Below are 19981 nucleotides of genomic sequence, written 5' to 3'. Positions count from 1 at the left end.
TGAACTGCTGCTGCAAAGACAACAAATTTCACGACACATGCTGGTGATATTAAACCTGATTCTGATTCTGTTTTAGAAGACTAAATCAAAGCAGTTAGCTGATAGCTGTCACATTAACTGGGGAAGTTCCTGATCTGATGATACTGTTAAAGTATAAGGAGCAGGAGTCCTTCATACAGAGTTCACAGATTTGTTCAGTCATTCAGTGAAAGCATGGCCCAGCACTAAAATTGTACACCTTCCTGTGCCATTCCAGAACCCTTGATTACCAGGAGAAGAAAACACCTTTGATTTAGAGAATGCAGGAATCTATCAGTCTACCTTTTGATAATTTTTGTGATTCTCAGCCTTCTAGAGTTAAGATTTCCAACATTCCACAAGTATATTAGTGAAGCCATTTATTCTTATTCCTTTTTCAAAGGAACCAACCTTTAAAATGAACTCTTAACCAGACTAAGTTAAACAGCTTCTTCATGTCTACACTACAGGACTTACAAGAGAAACACACAAAATGTTGGAGGAATTCAATGGGTTAAGCAGTATCAATGAATGGAAATGGGTAGTTGACATTTTGGGCCAACATTCTTCATCTGGAATGAGAGGCACCACAGTAACATGGCAATTGGCACAATGCTATTATAGCTCAGGGTGTCGGAGTTCAGAGTTCAACCCCTGATCCTCCATAAGGAGTCTCTGTAAGGTGCTCCGGTTTCCTCCCACAGTCCAAGGAGTAATAGATAGGTTAACTGGTCATTGGAAATTGTCTAGTGATTAGTTTAGGGTTAAATCAGGGTTGCTGGGTGGCAGGGCTTGATCGGCCAGAAGGCACTGTATCGCTAAATAAAAAATAAAGTATAATAAAGAAGAATTAGCTGATATGAAAAGGTGAAGTGAAGGGATGGAGCAAGAGCTGGTAAGCAATAGGTGAGGAAGGGTCATTGGCAGATGGAGGAAATAATGACAGAACCTGGGAGGTGATAGGTGGAGCTGAGAAAGGGTAGAAGATGATGGACTCTGACAGGAGAGGAAGATGCAGCACGGATTCAGTGAGAAAAATGGAGTGGACAGATGGGAACACTGTTCCTACTCTTTTCAGTAAAAGTACTTTAGTCAGTTGCTCAGTCTTCCATTAGACAACAGATCATCTATTTGACACGTTTGTGGTGTGACTCAAATTCAGATTCTCTTAGAAATATGGAACTTCTGTTTTGTGAAATTGATTGTGATTTAATATCAAGGCCAGTTCACAGGTTTAGATGGTTTTACTGAAGTGGACTGTAGTCTCTGGCTCTAAGTAGTGATATTTACCTACTTTCACCAGTTAAGCTTTTTCTGATTTGCCTTTCAGCAACATTGGCCACACTCATGTCAAGATATAAGGAACAGGAAAAGGCCATTTAGTCTGACTGTGTTACCAGTCAATGGGATCACAATGTCTAACGTGATTCCAAATACCCAACTTATCCACTTATTAAAATAAAAGCCCAAAATATCTCAGATGACCTAAGATTCATTTATTTATCAGATATACATTGAAACACACAGTGAAATGTGTTGTTAGTGTTAACAACCAAAACACCTCAGGACATGCTGGTGGCAGCCTACAAGTTTTACTACAGATTCTGGCACCAACGTAGCATGCCTATAATGCTTAGTACAGTATAACAACACAGAACACAACAAAATTGGACACACACAAAATGCTGGAGGAATTCAGCAGGTCAGGCAGCATCTATGGAAAGGAATAACGAAGGAGCTTAGCCCAGATGTCAACTGTTTTTTCCTCTTTATTGATTCTGCCTGACCTGCTGAGTTACTCCTGCAGTTTGTATGTGTTTCTCTGGATTGGCAGCAACTGCAGAACCTCAGAACAGAGCACAACAAGCAACAAAATAACAACAGCAAAACAAGCCCCATTCCTCCCTCCTGCTCACCCACCCACGCAGACTGTACTCCAACTGCAGACTCTAGTCTCCCTTTATGGTCCTTGCTTGCTGAGGAAACGGTGCACTCAAGCAAGTGATGTTCAGTGTGAACTCTCGGATATTTTTAGAAGGATAGCATGACTGAGGGAATGTGTAGTTTGTTCAAAGTATTTACTTAACAGGATTGTGACCAGTATATTCTCTGCTTCTGAATCTCTTATAGCCCTTTCCAATCATCTAACATTGCATTTCTACTGGTTGGAGACAGGTTTGGGTGCCAGCCAAGCAGAATGTTGTTTACGCTGCTTAAGTAGCTCTTAACAGCTCTATTTCAAATCAAGTTCAGTGCCTGTCTTGATTCATACCATCTCTCTCCATGTTAAGGTTAAATTGGTGAGGGGAGAGGGACTCCCTGCCCTCTGGATGTTTAATTTAGGTCAGGTTGGTTTGCCAACTAACTGGGAAGACCAACAACTGAGCACTGTGTGAGTCAGGTGACACCCCTCTGAATATGGGCTTTGTGTAGTGTTTTCCTTATGTCACGTGACTCCACCCACTTGCTTCAGAGTGTCCTTACCAAGTGACCACATAGCCACTCTATTCTTGGCAGAAAACGTGGATCTGAGGTACATTGTGCAGGTCATACCACCAAAATAAGATGAAGCACGTCAAGATATATATTGCCTGGTCTGGGTTTTAAAATAGTCAAGCTTGTAGTGGGAAAAAAAAGGATTTTGAGAATCTAGGAACAAGCCAAAATGGAAAAATTGCATTTGTAAATCGCCTCCCATAACTTAAAAATGTCTAAAGTCACCTAAAATTACTGAGGTTCCTTAACACTGCTGTCCTATTTATTTTTTTCTTTGGTAGAACCTTGTGATTAAACAGAACCTGCTTCCACCCTTGTTCTGAGGTGACTGATGAGGCCAGTATGGCAACTACAATCTGACATGAATAGTCAGAGTTAGACAGCACAGAGGGTGGTGAGTGTGGTTTGAGCTGTCAGTGTAAGTGGTGGAAGTGGGAGAAATTTGAATAGGTACATGGATGGGAGGGGTATGGAGGGTCCAGCTGCAGGTCAATAGGACTAGGCAGATAAATATTTCGGTATGGACTAGATGGACTGAAGGATCTGTTTCTGTGCTGTAGTGTTTTATAACTCTATGAAAGGCAAGTCATTCGACCTGCTTGTCCATGCAGATCATGATGCCTGTCTACACTAATCCCATTACCTGTGTGAAGCCCATCTTCCTCACCTCTTTTCCTATCCATGTACATGTCCAAGTGCCTTTTAAAAATATTATAAAAGTATCTGATTAATCTGACTATTGTATCCTCTTGTAGGGGTGAAAAATTTACCCCTCACATCTCCTTTAAATTTCTCCCTTCTTACATCTATTCCCTCTAGTTTTAGAACCCCCCCCCCCACCAAGTCTTGGGGGAAAAACTCTGTCTGCCCTGCTTATGTCCCTTATAATTTTATAAACCTCTCTAAATTTCCCCTCAGCCTCCTATGTTGAAGTGAGAATAACCCAAGCCTGTCTAATTTCTCTTTATGTGTAAAGCCCTTCATTCCATGCAACACCCTGGTGAATCTCTTCTGCCACCTTATACCTCCTGTAGTGTGAACACCAGACTTGTACCCAATATTCTAGAGCAGCCTGACCAATGCCAAATGCTTTCTTTATACTCTAATGCTGCCATTTTCAGGGACCCATGACTATTTGCCTCAATGTCCTTCTGTACAAGAACACTTCTGAAGACACTACCATTTATTGTATATGTTCTACACTTGTACTTAATGTCCTAAATAATCCCAGGAGAAGGTCTGACAGGTTGGTCTTTCATGGATTCATGAAGTCACCTCATTTCATCGATCTCAATGAGAATCTGCCTGGTGCACTCCTCTCATTGTTTATCTGGGCATAGATGCACTCCTTACCCATGGACTGGAGATACCTGATGCCACCTCACATACATCTAATCCTTTCTGAGCTGATGTATGCCAGAGATTCCCAACTGTTGGTGGAGATGTTGGCTTCTTTTGTAAGGAGATTTGATAAGTTCCAACTTTCAAGCATTCAGCATCTAATCACAAAAACAGAAACACATAGAAATTATGACACAGACAAAAAAAAAAATTCACTGGTGTAGGAAACAAAGCAGCCAAACTGTACACAGAAAGCTCACACAAGTACCAATCTGACAATCATCAGATGGTATTGGCTGAAGGATAAAGGTTGATCAGGAATACAAATTATTTGCCCCTTTCTCCACTTGCTTTACCAGTTAGTGATGTAGTGGCATCCTCACCAGACTTCAGGGTGAGTGGTTGCAGGTTCAAATCCGGCTAGCTCCTTGCATGCCTTCCATCTGTGCTGGGCTGAGCATTGTGCTAGCAACTTGGACTTGTAAAACAGACAAATGCTAAAGAAAAGGCCTGGCCTGCTGCTTTCCACCAGCATTTTGTGTGTGTTGCTAAAGAAAAGGCAAGGTTGCCACTTGATAAGCCAAACAAGGTGCGGAAGGGAACTTAACTCCATTTGCTGCTTTCTATAAGCCAGTGGCATGGAATACCTTTAACATCCAACCTGGGAGAAAATTTAGATCTTGATTTAATCTATCAACTGAAAGCTGAAAGACTGCAGACAATATAATGAAACTGCAGGATAAAGCAGAGATTTGAAAGGTATCTTAAGAACTCTGAAGGGAAGACATAATCTATAAGATAGGAAAGATGTTTGTATGTCAAAAAGTAAACAATTGGACAGTACTGTTCATCTTGTCAAAACATGGAAGAAATTTCTCTAGCTCCAAAATTAGGGAAAGGTAATTTCATATTGAGGTTAATTCTGAAGCAGTGACGATTCCCTTTGTTGAAGTGACTCACAGAGGCCAATAGCTTGTAATAGTTTCCAGGAAGCAGGATTCCCTAATACCATGATTGATTATATTGTGTACTTAGTGTTGTTTCATGGTAGATAATCTGCCATAGGCTTGGATGATGACTGATCAATTCCTGTGATATCAGTTTAACCTCATGAGAAAGAAAGCTCACAATAATTCATCAGTCAACTAATTGGTACCTGTGTTGTGAATGATTACCTTCCACACTTTGTTCCACATCAATTAGAAAACTAGTGTGTCATAAAGTGATATATATTGCCTGTTGCCATTTCTACCTTAAACCATCATTCATGATACAGTATATTCTGTGGAAATGCAGCCAATAGAGGTACAAAACACCTCCTTCACATCAAGCTTTCCCTCAAAACTGAAATCTGTAAGACTCTTACAGTGGATCTTTTGTTAACAATACCGTTTACAATATTCTGGAAAATTCTAACCTTGGAACAGAGAGCAGGAGAGCACAGTAACATACCTTACCATTCACAATATCTGCATGGAACGTTGCCAAATCTCTTCTGCCTGTACATGATCCATATCCCTCCATTCTCTGCATTTTTATTTGTCTAAACGCCTCTTAATCGCCTCTATTGTACTCGCGGCAACTATTTCCACTCTGTGGAAAAAAGCTGTCCCCCACATTTCCTTTAAACTTTCCCTGTCACACCTTAAATGCAAGCCCTCTAGTGCTTGACATTTCTACCCTGGGGAAATATTCTTAGTTTAAAGTTCAAAGTAAGCTTATTATCAAAGTACATATATGTCACATATACAATCCTGAGATTTGTTTTCTTGTGGGCATACACAGTAAATCAGACAAAAGCAATACAATCAATGGAAGACCATGCCCAACAGGACAAATAATCAATGTATAAAGCATAACTAACTGTGCAAATATGAGAGAGAAAGTAATAATAATAATAAATTTACACAACAGTTAAATAAAACTTCTAAGGATATATTTTCATCAACAAAAACAGGATTCAGCACTCCACACAAATATCTGCAATTCTCATAAGTACACACCACTGAACTTAAATAAAAGCCCAGAAAAATTAAGACATTATTACTATCGAAGAAAATGTTAACCAATGGAAGAGCATGACCCTTAAAAAGTTACAAACTTCTGAGGTTCCCCTTAACCCAGGCACTGTGGGGAAAAAAACAGGGGTGTCCAACCTCTCCTTATAAATTATACCCTGTAATCCAGATAGTATCTTGGTAAACCTTTCGTGCACCCTCTCTAAAGCCTCCATATCCTTCCAGTGATGTGTCAAGCGTGATTGTTTTTCAGATTTTTAACAGCATTTCGCACCGTAAAGCTTCCCTGCTAATGTTCTCTGTGGATTTCTCTATTGTACGTTCATCAATGTACCCTACCTCGCAAGAGTGCATGCACCTACACACATGTAGACACAGACCTGAGAATGGATAGTTGCCTCTGTTAGCTCTGTGATAAACCTAGATGGGTAAAGAAATGGGAATTGCGGAGCAGTGCACAAGTTGAGGTCGTCAAGGACTGACGAAAGCCCAGTGGTTCCTACAGATAATAGTTAAAGGGAGTTCGAATTGAACATTGTGATCCCTGTGAAGCTTACTAAACCTTGTGACCTCCTGAAGAACATTACACCAATGAAGATCCTTGCAAAGTAATTAAATCTAACAATACGGGAAACGGAGCCGTCAAACCAACATTTGTCACGTGAATTAAAATATACCAGTATATCCGCACATAGCACGATCCCACCAGGATCCATGAGATGGGAAACCGGATAATGCAGTAATTATTGTTGATGGCTGAAAGGAAGGTTTTGACTCTAATCTCTTTGCGAAATAAAAATCTGCTGAAAGAACTCAGTGAGTCAGCGACTGTGAAGGAAGGGAGATGGTCGTTGTTTCGAGAGGCAGTCTGACCCGCTGAGTTCCTCCGACAGGTTGTTTTGTGTTGTCTGTGACTTAATACCAAAAGGTCCTCTTGGGGTGGTCCACTCTGACAGCGAGACATGGAAAGAGGTGCAGGTTATTAGTACGTTTTGGATGTCTGGTGCCTTTTGGAGACTTGGGACTTATTTTCGAGAGCATTTTCATGTTTATCGACATCTTACACCTGCGGACTGTGTTTGTGTCTCTCACCCGTGAGTGATCAAACACAACTCGTTTTAGCTACGAATGCGAAGAAAAGTTGCCTATTGTGTAATATTTCCATTGTTTTCCCCCCTGTGTGTGCCGCTGTTTGCCCAAGTCGCGGGTTTTCCTCGCAACGTAGCTAACCAATTGTTCTCTGCATGTTCTCGCCCACACTACCGCCTTTCCCTCCAGGTGCTGTGTTTGGACTAAGCCCGGTTTCTGAGAACAGATTCGCGATACTCACAATTTGAGTGTTCCTGGACCTGATTCGTAAATCGAGAGCGATCCTTGGGCTGTCTGTTCTAAATCCAGTACGCGTTCTCTAAGCAAAGAGTGAATTCAGTACAACGGAATTTGGACACTGGAGATTAAGTTTTAGAGCAATGAAAAGAGCAGCGAAACAGACCACCCATTTACCACAACGTTACACTAATCCCATATTTTAATTCTTCGCCCTAAATTTACCATTGGTCAACTGTCCCCAAATTAAACCATTTACTTACTCATTTTACAGGAGCCAATTAACCCACCAACCCGCACATCTTTGAGATGCGGAAGAAAACTCCACATACTCACGGGGAGAACGTGCAAACACCACTCTGGCAGCAGCGGAGCTCTGGAGTGAACTCAGTGAGGGAGCGGTTGTACATGAATGAGCGCTTCGTCCGCGATTTGAATTAGGCTCTCTCTGTAGTTTTGCGTTTCTCCGCAATTGAGATCAGTTGTGTTCTCCAAGTAAGCCTGAGTGCAGCGCTCGGGAAAAGCGTGAAAGAACAATGCGATGCTTGGACCTTGTGCTGCGAGCCCATGAGCAAATCCTTCAGTCCTGAAGAAGAGTCTCGCCCCGAAACGTTGACTCTTTATTCCTTTCCATAGATGCTCCTGACCTGCTCAGTTCCTCCAGCATTGTGTGTGTTGTTCAGAATTCCCAACATCGGCAGAATCTCTTGTATTTGTGTTGATGATTCATGTATGTCACACCTTGACGATCAGGATTTGGTGCCCAGCAAAAGAAAGATGCAGACTGTGTCTGAGGCACGTCAGAGAAAGACCTTCATTTACTTAGCGCCTCTTAATGCCGCTTCCAGGAGATTCAAAGCACCTCAGGGTCATTGTATTTCTTCTGAAAAGTGAGATCACTGTTGTTATGTGGGAAGGCAAAGAGCCAGATGACTAACAGCAAGCTCCCAACAACAGAGGTATTACTGACCAGACAATTTGTCTTTGAAAAAACACTGGAGCACAGGATAAGCATTGACCGCAGTGACAGAAATAAGACCATAAAATATAGGAGCAGAAGTAGGCCATTCGGTCCATCAAGTCTGCTCTGCCATTCAATCATGGGCTGATTCAATTCTTCCAGTCATCCCTGCTCCCCTGCCTTCACCCCATATGCTTTGATGCCTTGACTAATCAAGAACCTATCTGTCTCTGTCTTAAATACACTCAATGACTTGGCCTCCATAGTTGCTTGTGGCAACAAATTCCACAGATTTACCACCCTCTGACTAAAGTAATTTCTCAGCATCTGAGTTCTAAATAGACATCCTTAAATCCTGAAGTCGTGCCCTCTTGTCCTAGAATCCCCTACCATGGGAAATAACTTCGCCATATCTAATCTGTTCAGGGTTTTTAACATTTGGAATGTTTCTGGGCGATCCTCCCTCATTCTCCTGAACTCTAGGGAATACGGACCAAGAGCTGCCAGGCGTTCCTCATACAGTAATCCTTTTCATTCCTGGAATGATTCTTTCTTGAGAATTTTCTCTAAACCCTCTCCAAAGGTCAAAGTGACTATTATAAAGTACATAAAATAAATGCCAATATGTACTCTACTGGCACTTATAGGAAAATAAAAAATACTTTAGAATTTATTAAAAGAATACATAATAGAATAGAATATATGAAAGAGTAAAGAAGATACTTCTATTCAAACAAAAATAAAAATAAATTCTGAAATCATGAGTTGTAGAATCTTGAAAGTGAGTCCATAGGTTGTGAAGTCAATTCAGTGTCAAGGTGTTAGCCATTCTGGTTCAGGAGCCTGATAGTTCAAGGGTAATACCTGTTCCTGAACCTGGTGGTGTGGGATCTGAGGCTCCCATACCTCCTTCCCAATGGTAGCAGTGAGAAGAGAGTATGTCAGTGTTGGGCTGAATGAATTTATCCTCACCTGTTCAGGAGTCAAATGGTTAAAGGGTAATAACTATTCCTCAACCTGGTGAGCTAAGGCACCTGTACTTACCTCCCAATAGCAGCAGCAAGAAGAAAGCATGACCTTGATGATGGGGTCTATGATGGATGGATGCTGCTTTCCTGTCTCAGCACTCCTTGTAAATGTGCTCAATGGTGAGAAAGGTTTTTCCTGTGATGGAATGGTCTGTATCTACTACTTTTTGTAAAGTGATTCTTGAAGTCTTTTATATCCACCTGAAAGGACAGGCAAGGCCTTGATTTAATGTTGAACCTGAGAAAGAGAACCCTGGACAGGACAGCACTTGTACAGTCTTGATCTGAAGTAACATCCAGGTGTTTGTCAAATTTAAACTCCCTGGAGTGCAACTCTGACTAATAATGTTTCAGAGTGCTACCTACTGAGCCATGGCTAGAGCATGTCAACACAACTTGTTTCAGATATGAAGATAGGCAAAAAGCCACTTCAATGATATTAAATAGATTGTAACAGACACAAAGTGCTGGATGAACTCAGCAGGTCAAGCGGCACCTACAGACAAGAATAAAGTGTTAACATTTCGGACGGAGACCCTTGATCAGGACTGTTCATCAATGATGGTAATAAATGGCAGGAGATCATCTGAGGAGACGTGATTCCAAAGTCACTGTACCTGGGATCCACTGGCCAGTATGTAGTCACTCACTATGGCTAAAATTACCTCTTGCTCATCATCTGCAGAATGAGCTGATGTTCTCTGTTGATGAGATGCAGCATGCTGAAATCCCAATGCATCCATCAGTAATTTCTAAACTTGATCTGTTGGCAGGGAGGCACTTATTTGACAGGCAGCCATCAATTTTTTGAGAGCATTGTGTTATTCCAAATAACATACCAGGATTGGAGAGAGCTGCCATATTCTTCCCAATGGCAAAGTGCTCCAGATTTTTGGACACGGGCTGTTTTAAACAAGATTCAAATAGGACATGGATGATGTGGGCAGTCTTTATGAATGCCACATCTTTATATGATTGAGATCAATTCTGATTGACTCATTATAGGAAGGATATGGAAGAGAGGGAGTAGAAGTGATTTTCCAGGATGCTGCTTGGACTAGTGGGTGTCTTATGAGGAAATGTTGAGTGAGCTAGGAGTTTGCATTTTAACCATATAACCATATAACAATCACAGCACAGAAACAGGCCATCTTGGCCCTCCTAGTCCATGCCGAACCCTTAATCTCACCTAGTCCCACCTACCCGCACTCAGCCCATAACCCTCCACTCCTTTCCTGTCCATATACCTATCCAATTTTACCTTAAATGACACAACTGAACTGGCCTCTACTACTTCTACAGGAAGCTCATTCCACACAGCTATCACTCTTTGAGTAAAGAAATACCCCCTCGTGTTTCCCTTAAACTTCTGCCCCCTAACTCTCAAATCATGTCCTCTAGTTTGAATCTCCCCTACTCTCAATGGAAACAGCCTGTTCACGTCAACTCTATCTATCCCTCTCAAAATTTTAAATACCTCGATCAAATCCCCCCTCAACCTCCTACGCTCCAATGAATAGAGACCTAACTTGTTCAACCTTTCTCTGTAACTTAATTGCTGAAACCCAGGTAACATCCTAGTAAATCGTCTCTGCACTCTCTCTAATTTATTGATATCTTTCCTATAATTCGGTGACCAGAACTGCACACAATATTCCAAATTTGGCCTTACCAATGCCTTGTACAACTTTAGCATTACATCCCAACTTCTGTACTCAATGCTTTGATTTATAAAGGCCAGCGTTCCAAAAGCCCTCTTCACCACCCTATCTACATGAGACTCCACTTTCAGGGAACTATGCACAGTTATTCCTAGATCTCTCTGTTCCTCTGCATTCCTCAATGCCCTACCATTTACTCTGTATGTTCTATTTGGATTATTCCTGCCAAAATGTAGAACCTCACACTTCTCAGCATTAAACTCCATCTGCCAACGTTCAGCCCATTCTTCTAACCGGCATAAATCTCCCTGCAAGCTTTGAAAATCCACCTCATTATCCACAACACCTCCTACCTTAGTATCATCGGCATACTTACAGATCATTTATGTATATTACAAACAACATTGGGCCCAAAACAGATCCCTGAGGCACCCCGCTAGTCACCGGCCTCCATCCCGATAAACAATTATCCACCACTACTCTCTGGCATCTCCCATCTAGCCACTGTTGAATCCATTTTATTACTCCAGCATTAATACCTAACGACTGAACCTTCTTAACTAACCTTCCATGTGGAACTTTGTCAAAGGCTTTGCTGAAGTCCATATAGACTACATCCACTGCCTTACCCTCGTCAACATTCCTCATAACTTCTTCAAAAAATTTTGGAGCAAAGAAAACTGAGAGGTGACCTGATAGAGGCATTCAAGATGGTAAGAGACATAGATTGAATGGACAACCAGAGACTTTTTCCCAGGGCAGACATGACTAATACAAGGGGGCATAACTTTAAGATAATTGGAAGGAAGTACAGGGGTATGTCAGTGTTTTTTTACACAGAGTGGGGGATGTGTGGAACACACTGCCAAGGGTGGTGATAAAGGCAACTATATTAGAGACATTTAAGAGATTTAGATAGGCACATGGATGAAAGAGAAATGGAAGGCTATGTAGGAGGGAGCAGTTACATTGATCTTGGGGTACGTTGAAATGTTAGTACAGCATCAAGAGCCAACGAGCCTGTATTGCGCTGTACTCGTTTATATTCTATAAGTAGCATAACAGATCTTCTCTGCTTGTGATCAGAGTTGGCCTTCTTAAAATGTCCTACTCTTGGCAGAAGTTTAATGGAGATATCTTTGAATTAAACTCCCTCTCCAAAAAGGCTACACCTTGGCTTCCAAGCCTTCAACTTACTTAATGAATGTTGCTGTAGGTATGCACAGGGAAATATTTGCCAGAGCTTTGAGCTAACAGATGTTCTCTCCTTCACATTTGAATGCAATAAAAAAACACTTTCAATTTTCCCACATTTTCTTTCACGCAGATAATTCTCCAAACTTTGTTTTCCGTATACTGTATGTTGACATAAATGTACATTGATAATAAATTTACCTTGAACTTTCAGCTTCTCTGTTGCACCTTTCACAGTCTGTATATATTAAGGTATCTCTCATTTTCTCCTCTGGAAGAGCCTATCCCCATCAATACCATTCTTCTAGCCCTCTGTATAAAAGTCTTCACAACATTTCACCCATTCACAATTGCAAGTGTAGTCTTTGACCACCTCCTGTTCATTTTTGCTTCTGTGTGTGAATTATTTCAGCAACAACCTCTGTTTGTGTAGCACATTTAACAAAGTGAATCACGAGGCACTTCACAGGAATGTCTTTTTTTTTAAATAAGGAAACATGAGCTCAGATTTAGTGTCATAAGAGTTTGCTAGGTTTTGCTGGTAGTTTCTTACAACAATTAACCCTCTAAATGCTGGCAAGTTAGGGACTTTGTGTAAGTGCAGAAATTTCAAACTTATACCCAATACACTTCCAGAACTGCACCAGAACTTCCTGAGCTTCTCAAAAATAAAGGCAAGAACAAAGTGAGCTGCAATGTCAGATGACTGTAGAGGCCAGGTCATTGGGTATATTTAAACTGGAGGTAGATAGGTTCTTGATTAGTAAGGGCATCAAAAGTTACAGGGAGAAAGCAGAAGAATGATGGAATGGCAGAGCAGACTCGATGGGCTGAGTGGCCCAATTCTGTTCCTATGCCTTATGATCTCGTAGTCTTATGTTTCAAATATTCATGTACTGGGGTTATTTTATTTCTAAATGTCATTCAGAAATGTTGAAATGTTAGTATATTAGGATGGCAAAACTGGAGTATGGATTTACAGTCAAAATGTTTCAGAGGGGGCTTGTCAGAGTCCATTTGCCTCCCTCAGTTGCTGTTTTGCTCCTTGAAGAAAATATGAGTCAATATGTTTATCTATCCAATTTCAAGCATGACAAAGACATGACATTGACATTATTCAGTTCAGTGGTTCCCATTCAGTAACAGCCAGGCAGTAGAACACTTATAATCATACAAATATATGATTGTGAAACAAGAGTTAGATATGTGGCTTCCCAGGCTGGGCATGCTGTGTACTCAAATCCTGCTGCTCCTCTAGTAACTCCACATTATTATTAAGCTGTGATAACCTTTCATCCCATCATCTATCAACTACCTATCCAATATATTAAAAATATCAGAAAAATCTACAGTACTTCCATTGCCTTTTCAGAAAGAGACTTCCAATGTTCATGATCCTCTGAAATGGCAAAAAAAACTCATTTCTACCTTAAATAGACAACTGCTTATTTTTCAGAGAGTCTCCTTACTTTTACATTCTCCCTCAAGAGGAGAAGTCCTTAACAAACAAGAGAAAATCTGCAAATGCTGGAAATCCAAGCAATACGCACAAAATGCTGGAGGATCTCAGAAGGCCAGACAGCATCTGTGGAAAAAGTACAGTCAACGTTTCGGGCCAAAACCCTTCAGCAGGACCTTTCAACCTTCACCTTATCAAGATCTTACATTGTTAAATCAAATGCTTTCTCATTTTTTAAAAACCTGTCAGGCATTTGCCTCATGTATCCAAGCTTCCCTCATTGACAATCCACTCATTACCAGGTATGAGTAAATCTTGTCTAACAAAGCATCTATAGCCTTCCTGTAATACAGAGACAAATTACTCCAGATATAGTTTCACCAATACCAAACCAAAATGCTACTTTTAAACATGAGAAAATCTGCAGATGCAGGAAGTCAAAAGCAACACACAGAGAATGCTGGAGAAACTCATCAGGTCAGGCAGCGTCTATAGAAATAATGCCTATGGTCTCTGTGGTCTCCAGTCCTGATCAAAGGCTGGGCTGGAAATGTCGACAATTTATTCATTTCCATAGATGTAACCTGACATAGAAACATAGAAAACCTACAGCGCAATACAGGCCCTTCAGCCCACAATGCTGTGCCAAACATGTACTAACATTAGAAATGACTTAGGGTTACCCATAGCCCTCAATTTTTCTAAGCTCCACGTACCTATCCAAGAGTATCCACCTCTACCACCGTCGCTGGCAGCCCATTCCACACACTCACCACTCTCTGGGTTAAAAATTTACCCCTGACATCTCCCCTGTACCTACTTCCAAGCACCTTAAAACTGTGCCTTCTCGTGTTAGCCATTTCACCCCGGGAAAAAGCTTCTGACTATCCACATGATCAATGCCTCTCATCATCTTATACAGCTAAGACCTGCTGAGTTCCTCCAGCATTTTGTGTGTGCTGCGTTGAACTCCCTACTTTTGTATTCATTTCCTCTTGCAGTAAGCGACAACTTTCCTGATCACAACCGTACCCATTACTTGTGTCTTGTGGTTCATCCACACCCAGATCCCTCCGTATCCTCAGAGCTCTGCGATCTCTAGTGGTTTAGATAATTTTTTTTTAATTTTCCGTGTCAAAAATGAACAATTTTATATTTTTCCACGGTACACCCAGTTTGTGCACATGTTCACTTTATATGATCACTCGAGTCGAGCATGATGTTCTTCTAAGGGTTTGTCTATTGGTGGTTCCTCAGGTGGCTGTAGCAGCCGATCAGGGATCCACATACTCTGGTGCAATGTGGGCAGGAATAAGTGGTGGCTGTGGTTAGTGGCTGGGTCGTTTGGTTATTCAGTCTCTCCACTTATTCTCTGTGGCACGGAGGTCGTTCTCATGTAGCGCAGCTCCTTCTACACAGATTTCCTCCAGATACTGTATAGCTATTGAGTGCAGTGTCTTCTCAGTTTTTTCAGATATAATGTAGAATTTCTTTAAGTTGATTTTCATGTTATATTTAAACCGTTTCCTTTGCCCGTCAGAGGCTCGCTGACCTTTCAACTGGGAGTAAAAAATCTGTTTAGGGAGACGTGAGTTCGGCGTCTGGATGACATGACCTATCCATTGGTGTTGGGGTTGCTTTATCATGGTGGTGATATTGTTCATGTTGGTCACGTCCAGTACGCTGGCGTTAGTGTTCTGTCCTTCCAGATTATCCTCAAAATCATTCATAATGATCTTTGGTGCTGTTATTACGGGGCTTTCAGTGTTTACTGTAGGTGGTCCATAATTCAGCTCCTTTCGTAGTGGCTTCCTCTTACTCGCAGTTTGCGGCTCCTTAGCTAGAACATATTGTCCCTACACCCACCCCGTAGTGTCCCGAAAGGCACAATTGCTCAACAGAGGCTAAAGCACTGCAAATTAAAGTTAGGAATGGAGAAAGAAGCCAAGTGGAAGTGTCTGGAGATGACGGTGGGTCTGGGATCTGGAGGAAGTTGGAGATAAGAGGTGATAGAGGCAATTAATATTGAAGCGTCAAACAGGAGAAAATCTGCCCACTCTAGAAATCCGAGCACACCCACAAAAGCTGGAGGAACTCAGCAGGCCAGGCAGCATCTATAGAAAAAAGTACAGTCGACGTTTCGGGCCGACTGTACTTTTTTCCCATAGATGCTGCCTGGCCTGCTGAGTTCCTCCAGCATTTTGTGCGTGTTGCTAATAGTGAAGCGTTGCCACTTTATAAATCTGTAGACTGGCAAACAGTGGGGATGAAGGATAAAATGAAGCTTTGGAAAAGTCGAGAGCGAAACTAACAGCTGAGGGATTTCAACAGCGGGTGGACTTGGACAGACGCAAGCTCGAACCTTCTGGACCTGCCAGAATGCCAGAGGCACAAAAAAAGTTTCTGAAGTGGATATTTTGTGGTGTTAAAATCTCCCTGTTTATAATCTCATTTTTTGCTCTTGCACAATGCTGTATACGGCCAGATCTATGTTTGTCGTGATTTGTCGCTTGTGAACTGTGACCCCTTTAGTTATCCGCTTGAACAACAACTAAAAGGCCCCACCCAAGACTAAAATGTCTTTTCCCCGTCACCGCGAGAGGTTCCCTCGGCTTCGTGTGCACTGGGTCCGGAAGGCGATTACAAGAAGGCTGGGGTGGGGAATATCCAGTGTGGAGCAGCCTTTAACTTAGCACCGAGCAAAGGGCACAAGGATTCCCTCCCCTTTAATTACTGGGTTGTTACAAAAAGTAACGAGTTCAGGAAGTGTTGTAGTGAATGGAAAAAGGAGGCAGAGCCGTCTGCAGCACTTCCTCTTACATCATTGACCATATAAGGTGCGGTGAAATTACTATCAAACTGTGTCAGTCTCTTGTTGTCATGTTCCTACCTCATGGATGTCTGCACCGTGCAGAGCTGCACAGACAGAACCGAGTGGGCTGGCAATTCATGATGATTTCTCTCAGGCGACAGACACATGTCTCACATACACAGACAGGTACAGCAAGCAACGTGTGCCTTTAGTTGTTGTTGAATGAATTCACTTTAAGGCTGGGTGGGTGGGTCAGATTGCAAAGGGGAGTTTTAGCTCTTCCTCCTTCAGATGTGCAAATGTCATTCTGGGGATGTGCCGTGCCAGTCAGTTGAACTCAAGAGTAATGTGGAGCCAGCTTTAAGGCACAGTAGAAGCGTGACGGTCTGTAAACATGATCACAACTGTTTCCGCATTGAGACCAGCTCCTGTAAGTAATAAAGCATTGGTGTAATTAATCTGCAATTTTCCCATTTGATTGCAGGCGAAATCTGCCTCCCAGCTGAAAAAACTTTCAGAATCTTTCCCTAATCAGTCTTTTTAAGAGTTGAAGGGTTCTCTTTTTGAGGAGGGTTTTTTTTCTTGCCGTGAAGAGCGTGAGAGGCTTTGAACACGAGAAATGTCAGTGGAATTTCCGTGCAGGGCAGAACGTCGTGATGCATGGTAGTTAAAGGAGCGCTGTCTTTGAATGTAGAGCGTGACTTTTCAAATAACAGAGGACCTTTTAAAATAATTACTTACATCGGTCTCATCGGCATGTGTACTGTTCACTCGCATCAAATTTCTTCACGTAGTTGTTGTAACGCTGGACAGGTATTTAAGATTTATAGTCGCTTGATGTAGATTTGTTGTCTTATTCCATGTCTTGGTGCTGTAAACGCTAATATTTTATTCAATAATTTCTGCTCCCTGTGCAGTTTTGAGAAGGAGGTGTGAGTTATATTTTAATTAAATTTTCATAATTGACCTCAGATCTTAAACCCCCCGCCAACCTGCAATTTTAAGTGAAAGTTGTACTTTCCAGTGCTGACTTTTCAAGGAGTACGCGAGTGTTTTCCCACCACCTGTTACATTTTGTATTAAATTAAGAAAACTCTTGTATTCGATTCTCTAAACGGAGATAATAGAACTGCAATATATGCACAACATCACAAGTGGTGGTCTCGGAGAGGGTTTAGAGGAGGTTGGAGCTGGAATAGGGGTGGGGGGAAGGGCTACGTACTCTGCACATCGGGGCATAGAACAGGAAGCAGAACGCAAAACCGAAAGCGATAAATTGTTGAATTAACACTTCACATCTGCTGTGCTTCAGTTCGAGAAATGCAAATATATATTTGCATAGAGCAGACAGGACTGAGCACACTTTGTTGCTGAGTGGAAAGTTAGTCATAGTACTTAGAAATTTAATTTATACTTATTATCCACATATAATAATGTGTACATATGTTCACCTGTCTTAATATTGCATGTATATTTCATTAAATACACAGCACGAAAAAGGGTTGTTCAACCCACCTGGACCACGCCAGGATTCTTGCAACACAACCCCCCCCCCCCCATCCCCCATCTTCTCCCTTCATGTTCAGTGAGGGAGAGTTTTAATTTTTTTTTACTTGCGAGCTCCACTTTCTCCCACTCTCGACAAACATTTTTCCTGAGTTTTTGCTTATATTTATAATGCTTATTTTCAGTACCTAAAGCACTTTACTCAATCAGAACCTTCCCTGGTTTTCAACATCAGGTCTTCCCCCAATCTTTTGATTTCTCCAAAATAAGAGCCCCAGCCTTTTTAATCTATCTCCAGGTCTCATATTCAGGAATATCCTTGTAATTTGAAGGTAGTGAAACATAATAGATCATAGAACAGCATGGTACATTACAGGCCCTTAAGCCCACAATGTTATACTAACCTTTTAACCTACTCTAAAATCAATGTAACCCTTCCCTCTGAATAGCCTTCCATTTTCCTTTCAACCATGTTTCTGAGTTTCTTAAATATCTCTAATGTACCTGCTTCTACCGCCAATAACTGTGTCTGCGTATGTAAGTACATGTGTGCTTTTTTGGATGTGTATATATTTTTCCTGTGTATGTGGCTGTAAATATTTATGAAGTATACAAGGGCAGCAACTTTCTGCATGTCACAAAAGCTGTTCAGAACTCTTCCCCCGCCCCCCCCCCCCCCCCGGACTAATTGTAATCACCAAATGTCCTTCAGAGACTTTTTTGTAATTGAATAATCATTCAAAGGCCAATAATGTATTAAGGGTCTGGAGTTAGAAATTTTGAATCCACTGCTTGTTTGATATAGTAAAAGGCCTTTAGTCTTCTTGTCCATCATGTCTTGGACCAAATGAGAAGGAGTTTAAGGGAAGATGATTGAAAGGTTAATTGAGAAATTGGAAATGACCTTGGTTCAAAGAGAAGCAAATAAAAATATCAGGCTTTAAAATGATCAATTGAAGTTTAAGAGAAAGTTGAGAGCCAGGCAGCTTATTCATTTAGACTGTGAGGTGATAAGACACTGGGCCTTTCCTTTTTCTGACGTGATGAAGGGCTATTTCCTGTTCTTGGCCTACTTATGTCGCAAGGGTTCCCTTATTTAGCCATCTGCTACTGCTCGAGTTTATCCTTGAATGGTTCAATTCACATTGCACTGGGAGCTGGAGAAGCATGCTTTAGCCTTGAGGAATATTGTACCAAGCAGGAGCAACAGGGAAGTGATTCCTCTATGGTCAAGCATATAAAATATGGAGATTGTAACAGATATGTTTCGTACTTGGCTTCTATAATTCAGTTCCAGTTTTTGGAAGCAAAGTACAACTCCTAACTGCTCCATGTGACAGAAGATGAATTCCCACCTTGCAATTAGGAAAACCTAATTAAATGAGTCACTCAATCTGAGCAACAGAATAAGCCTACTCCCTCACAAAAGAACTGGCTTTGAAATGTTGCCTATTGGTTTCAGTATCAAGGGATGAGTGGTGGGATATCCCAATGTGTCACCTATAGATTTTATTTTAATCACCTTCACATCTTCTTCCGAGTCAAGACAACATAGCCCAGCTGTGATCAGATCCTTACAATGAATAGTAGCACAAGCAAGGAACACATGCCTAGATATTCATCCCAATTGATATTCAGTTCCAAAATTTAGAGTGGTTTGGCCAATGGGACTGAATTTTAGAGGCACTGTACATTAATACTACATAGAGTAACTGATGCAGGTTAAAGTTTAAGGTGGCCAAACATTTTAGTTCCAATTCCCATTCCAAAATGTCAGTTCATTGCCTCCTCTTGTGCCATGATGAGACCACCCTCAGGGTGGAGGAACACAACACCTTGTGTTGCGTTTGGGTAGCCTCCAATCTGATGATGAATATAGAGTTCTCTTTCAGGTTTAAGAAAAATTCCCTGCCCCTCCCTTCGCATTCCTCATTCTGCCCTTTTATCCCTTCACACCTGCCTACCACTTCCTCTTGGGTCCCCTTCTTACCTTTCTCCTATGGTCCACTGTCCTCTCCTATCAGATTCCTTCTGTTCTAGCCCTTGACCTTTCCCACTCAGCTGGCTTCAACTATCACCTTCTAACAACCTTCTTATTCCCACACCCCTTTTTATTCTGGCATCTTTCCCCTTCTTCAGTCCTGAAGAAGGGTCTTGGCCT

General features: G+C 41.6%; 1 protein-coding gene across 9 annotated transcripts in view; it reads left to right on the top strand.

Annotated features, from left to right (window-relative positions):
* Positions 1-19981, top strand: part of LOC132383606 (transcription factor HIVEP3) — a 764495-nt gene that overhangs the window by 599189 nt on the left and 145325 nt on the right. The window contains exon 1 of one of the 9 annotated variants that reach the window (XM_059954804.1): positions 16373-16500. The exons of 7 other annotated variants lie outside the window; for them this stretch is intronic. The gene's annotated coding sequence lies outside the window, so the exon portion shown is untranslated. Of the gene's footprint in view, positions 1-16372; positions 16501-16615; positions 16745-19981 lie in introns of those variants that run through there. One more of the 9 variants, XM_059954805.1, reaches the window with a different exon arrangement.

This window comes from Hypanus sabinus, chromosome 30 (genome assembly GCF_030144855.1).
Source record: "Hypanus sabinus isolate sHypSab1 chromosome 30, sHypSab1.hap1, whole genome shotgun sequence".
NCBI classification, from domain to species: domain Eukaryota; kingdom Metazoa; phylum Chordata; class Chondrichthyes; order Myliobatiformes; family Dasyatidae; genus Hypanus; species Hypanus sabinus.
Note: the sequence above shows the minus strand (reverse complement) of the source record. Positions and strands in the feature narration are given on the sequence as shown.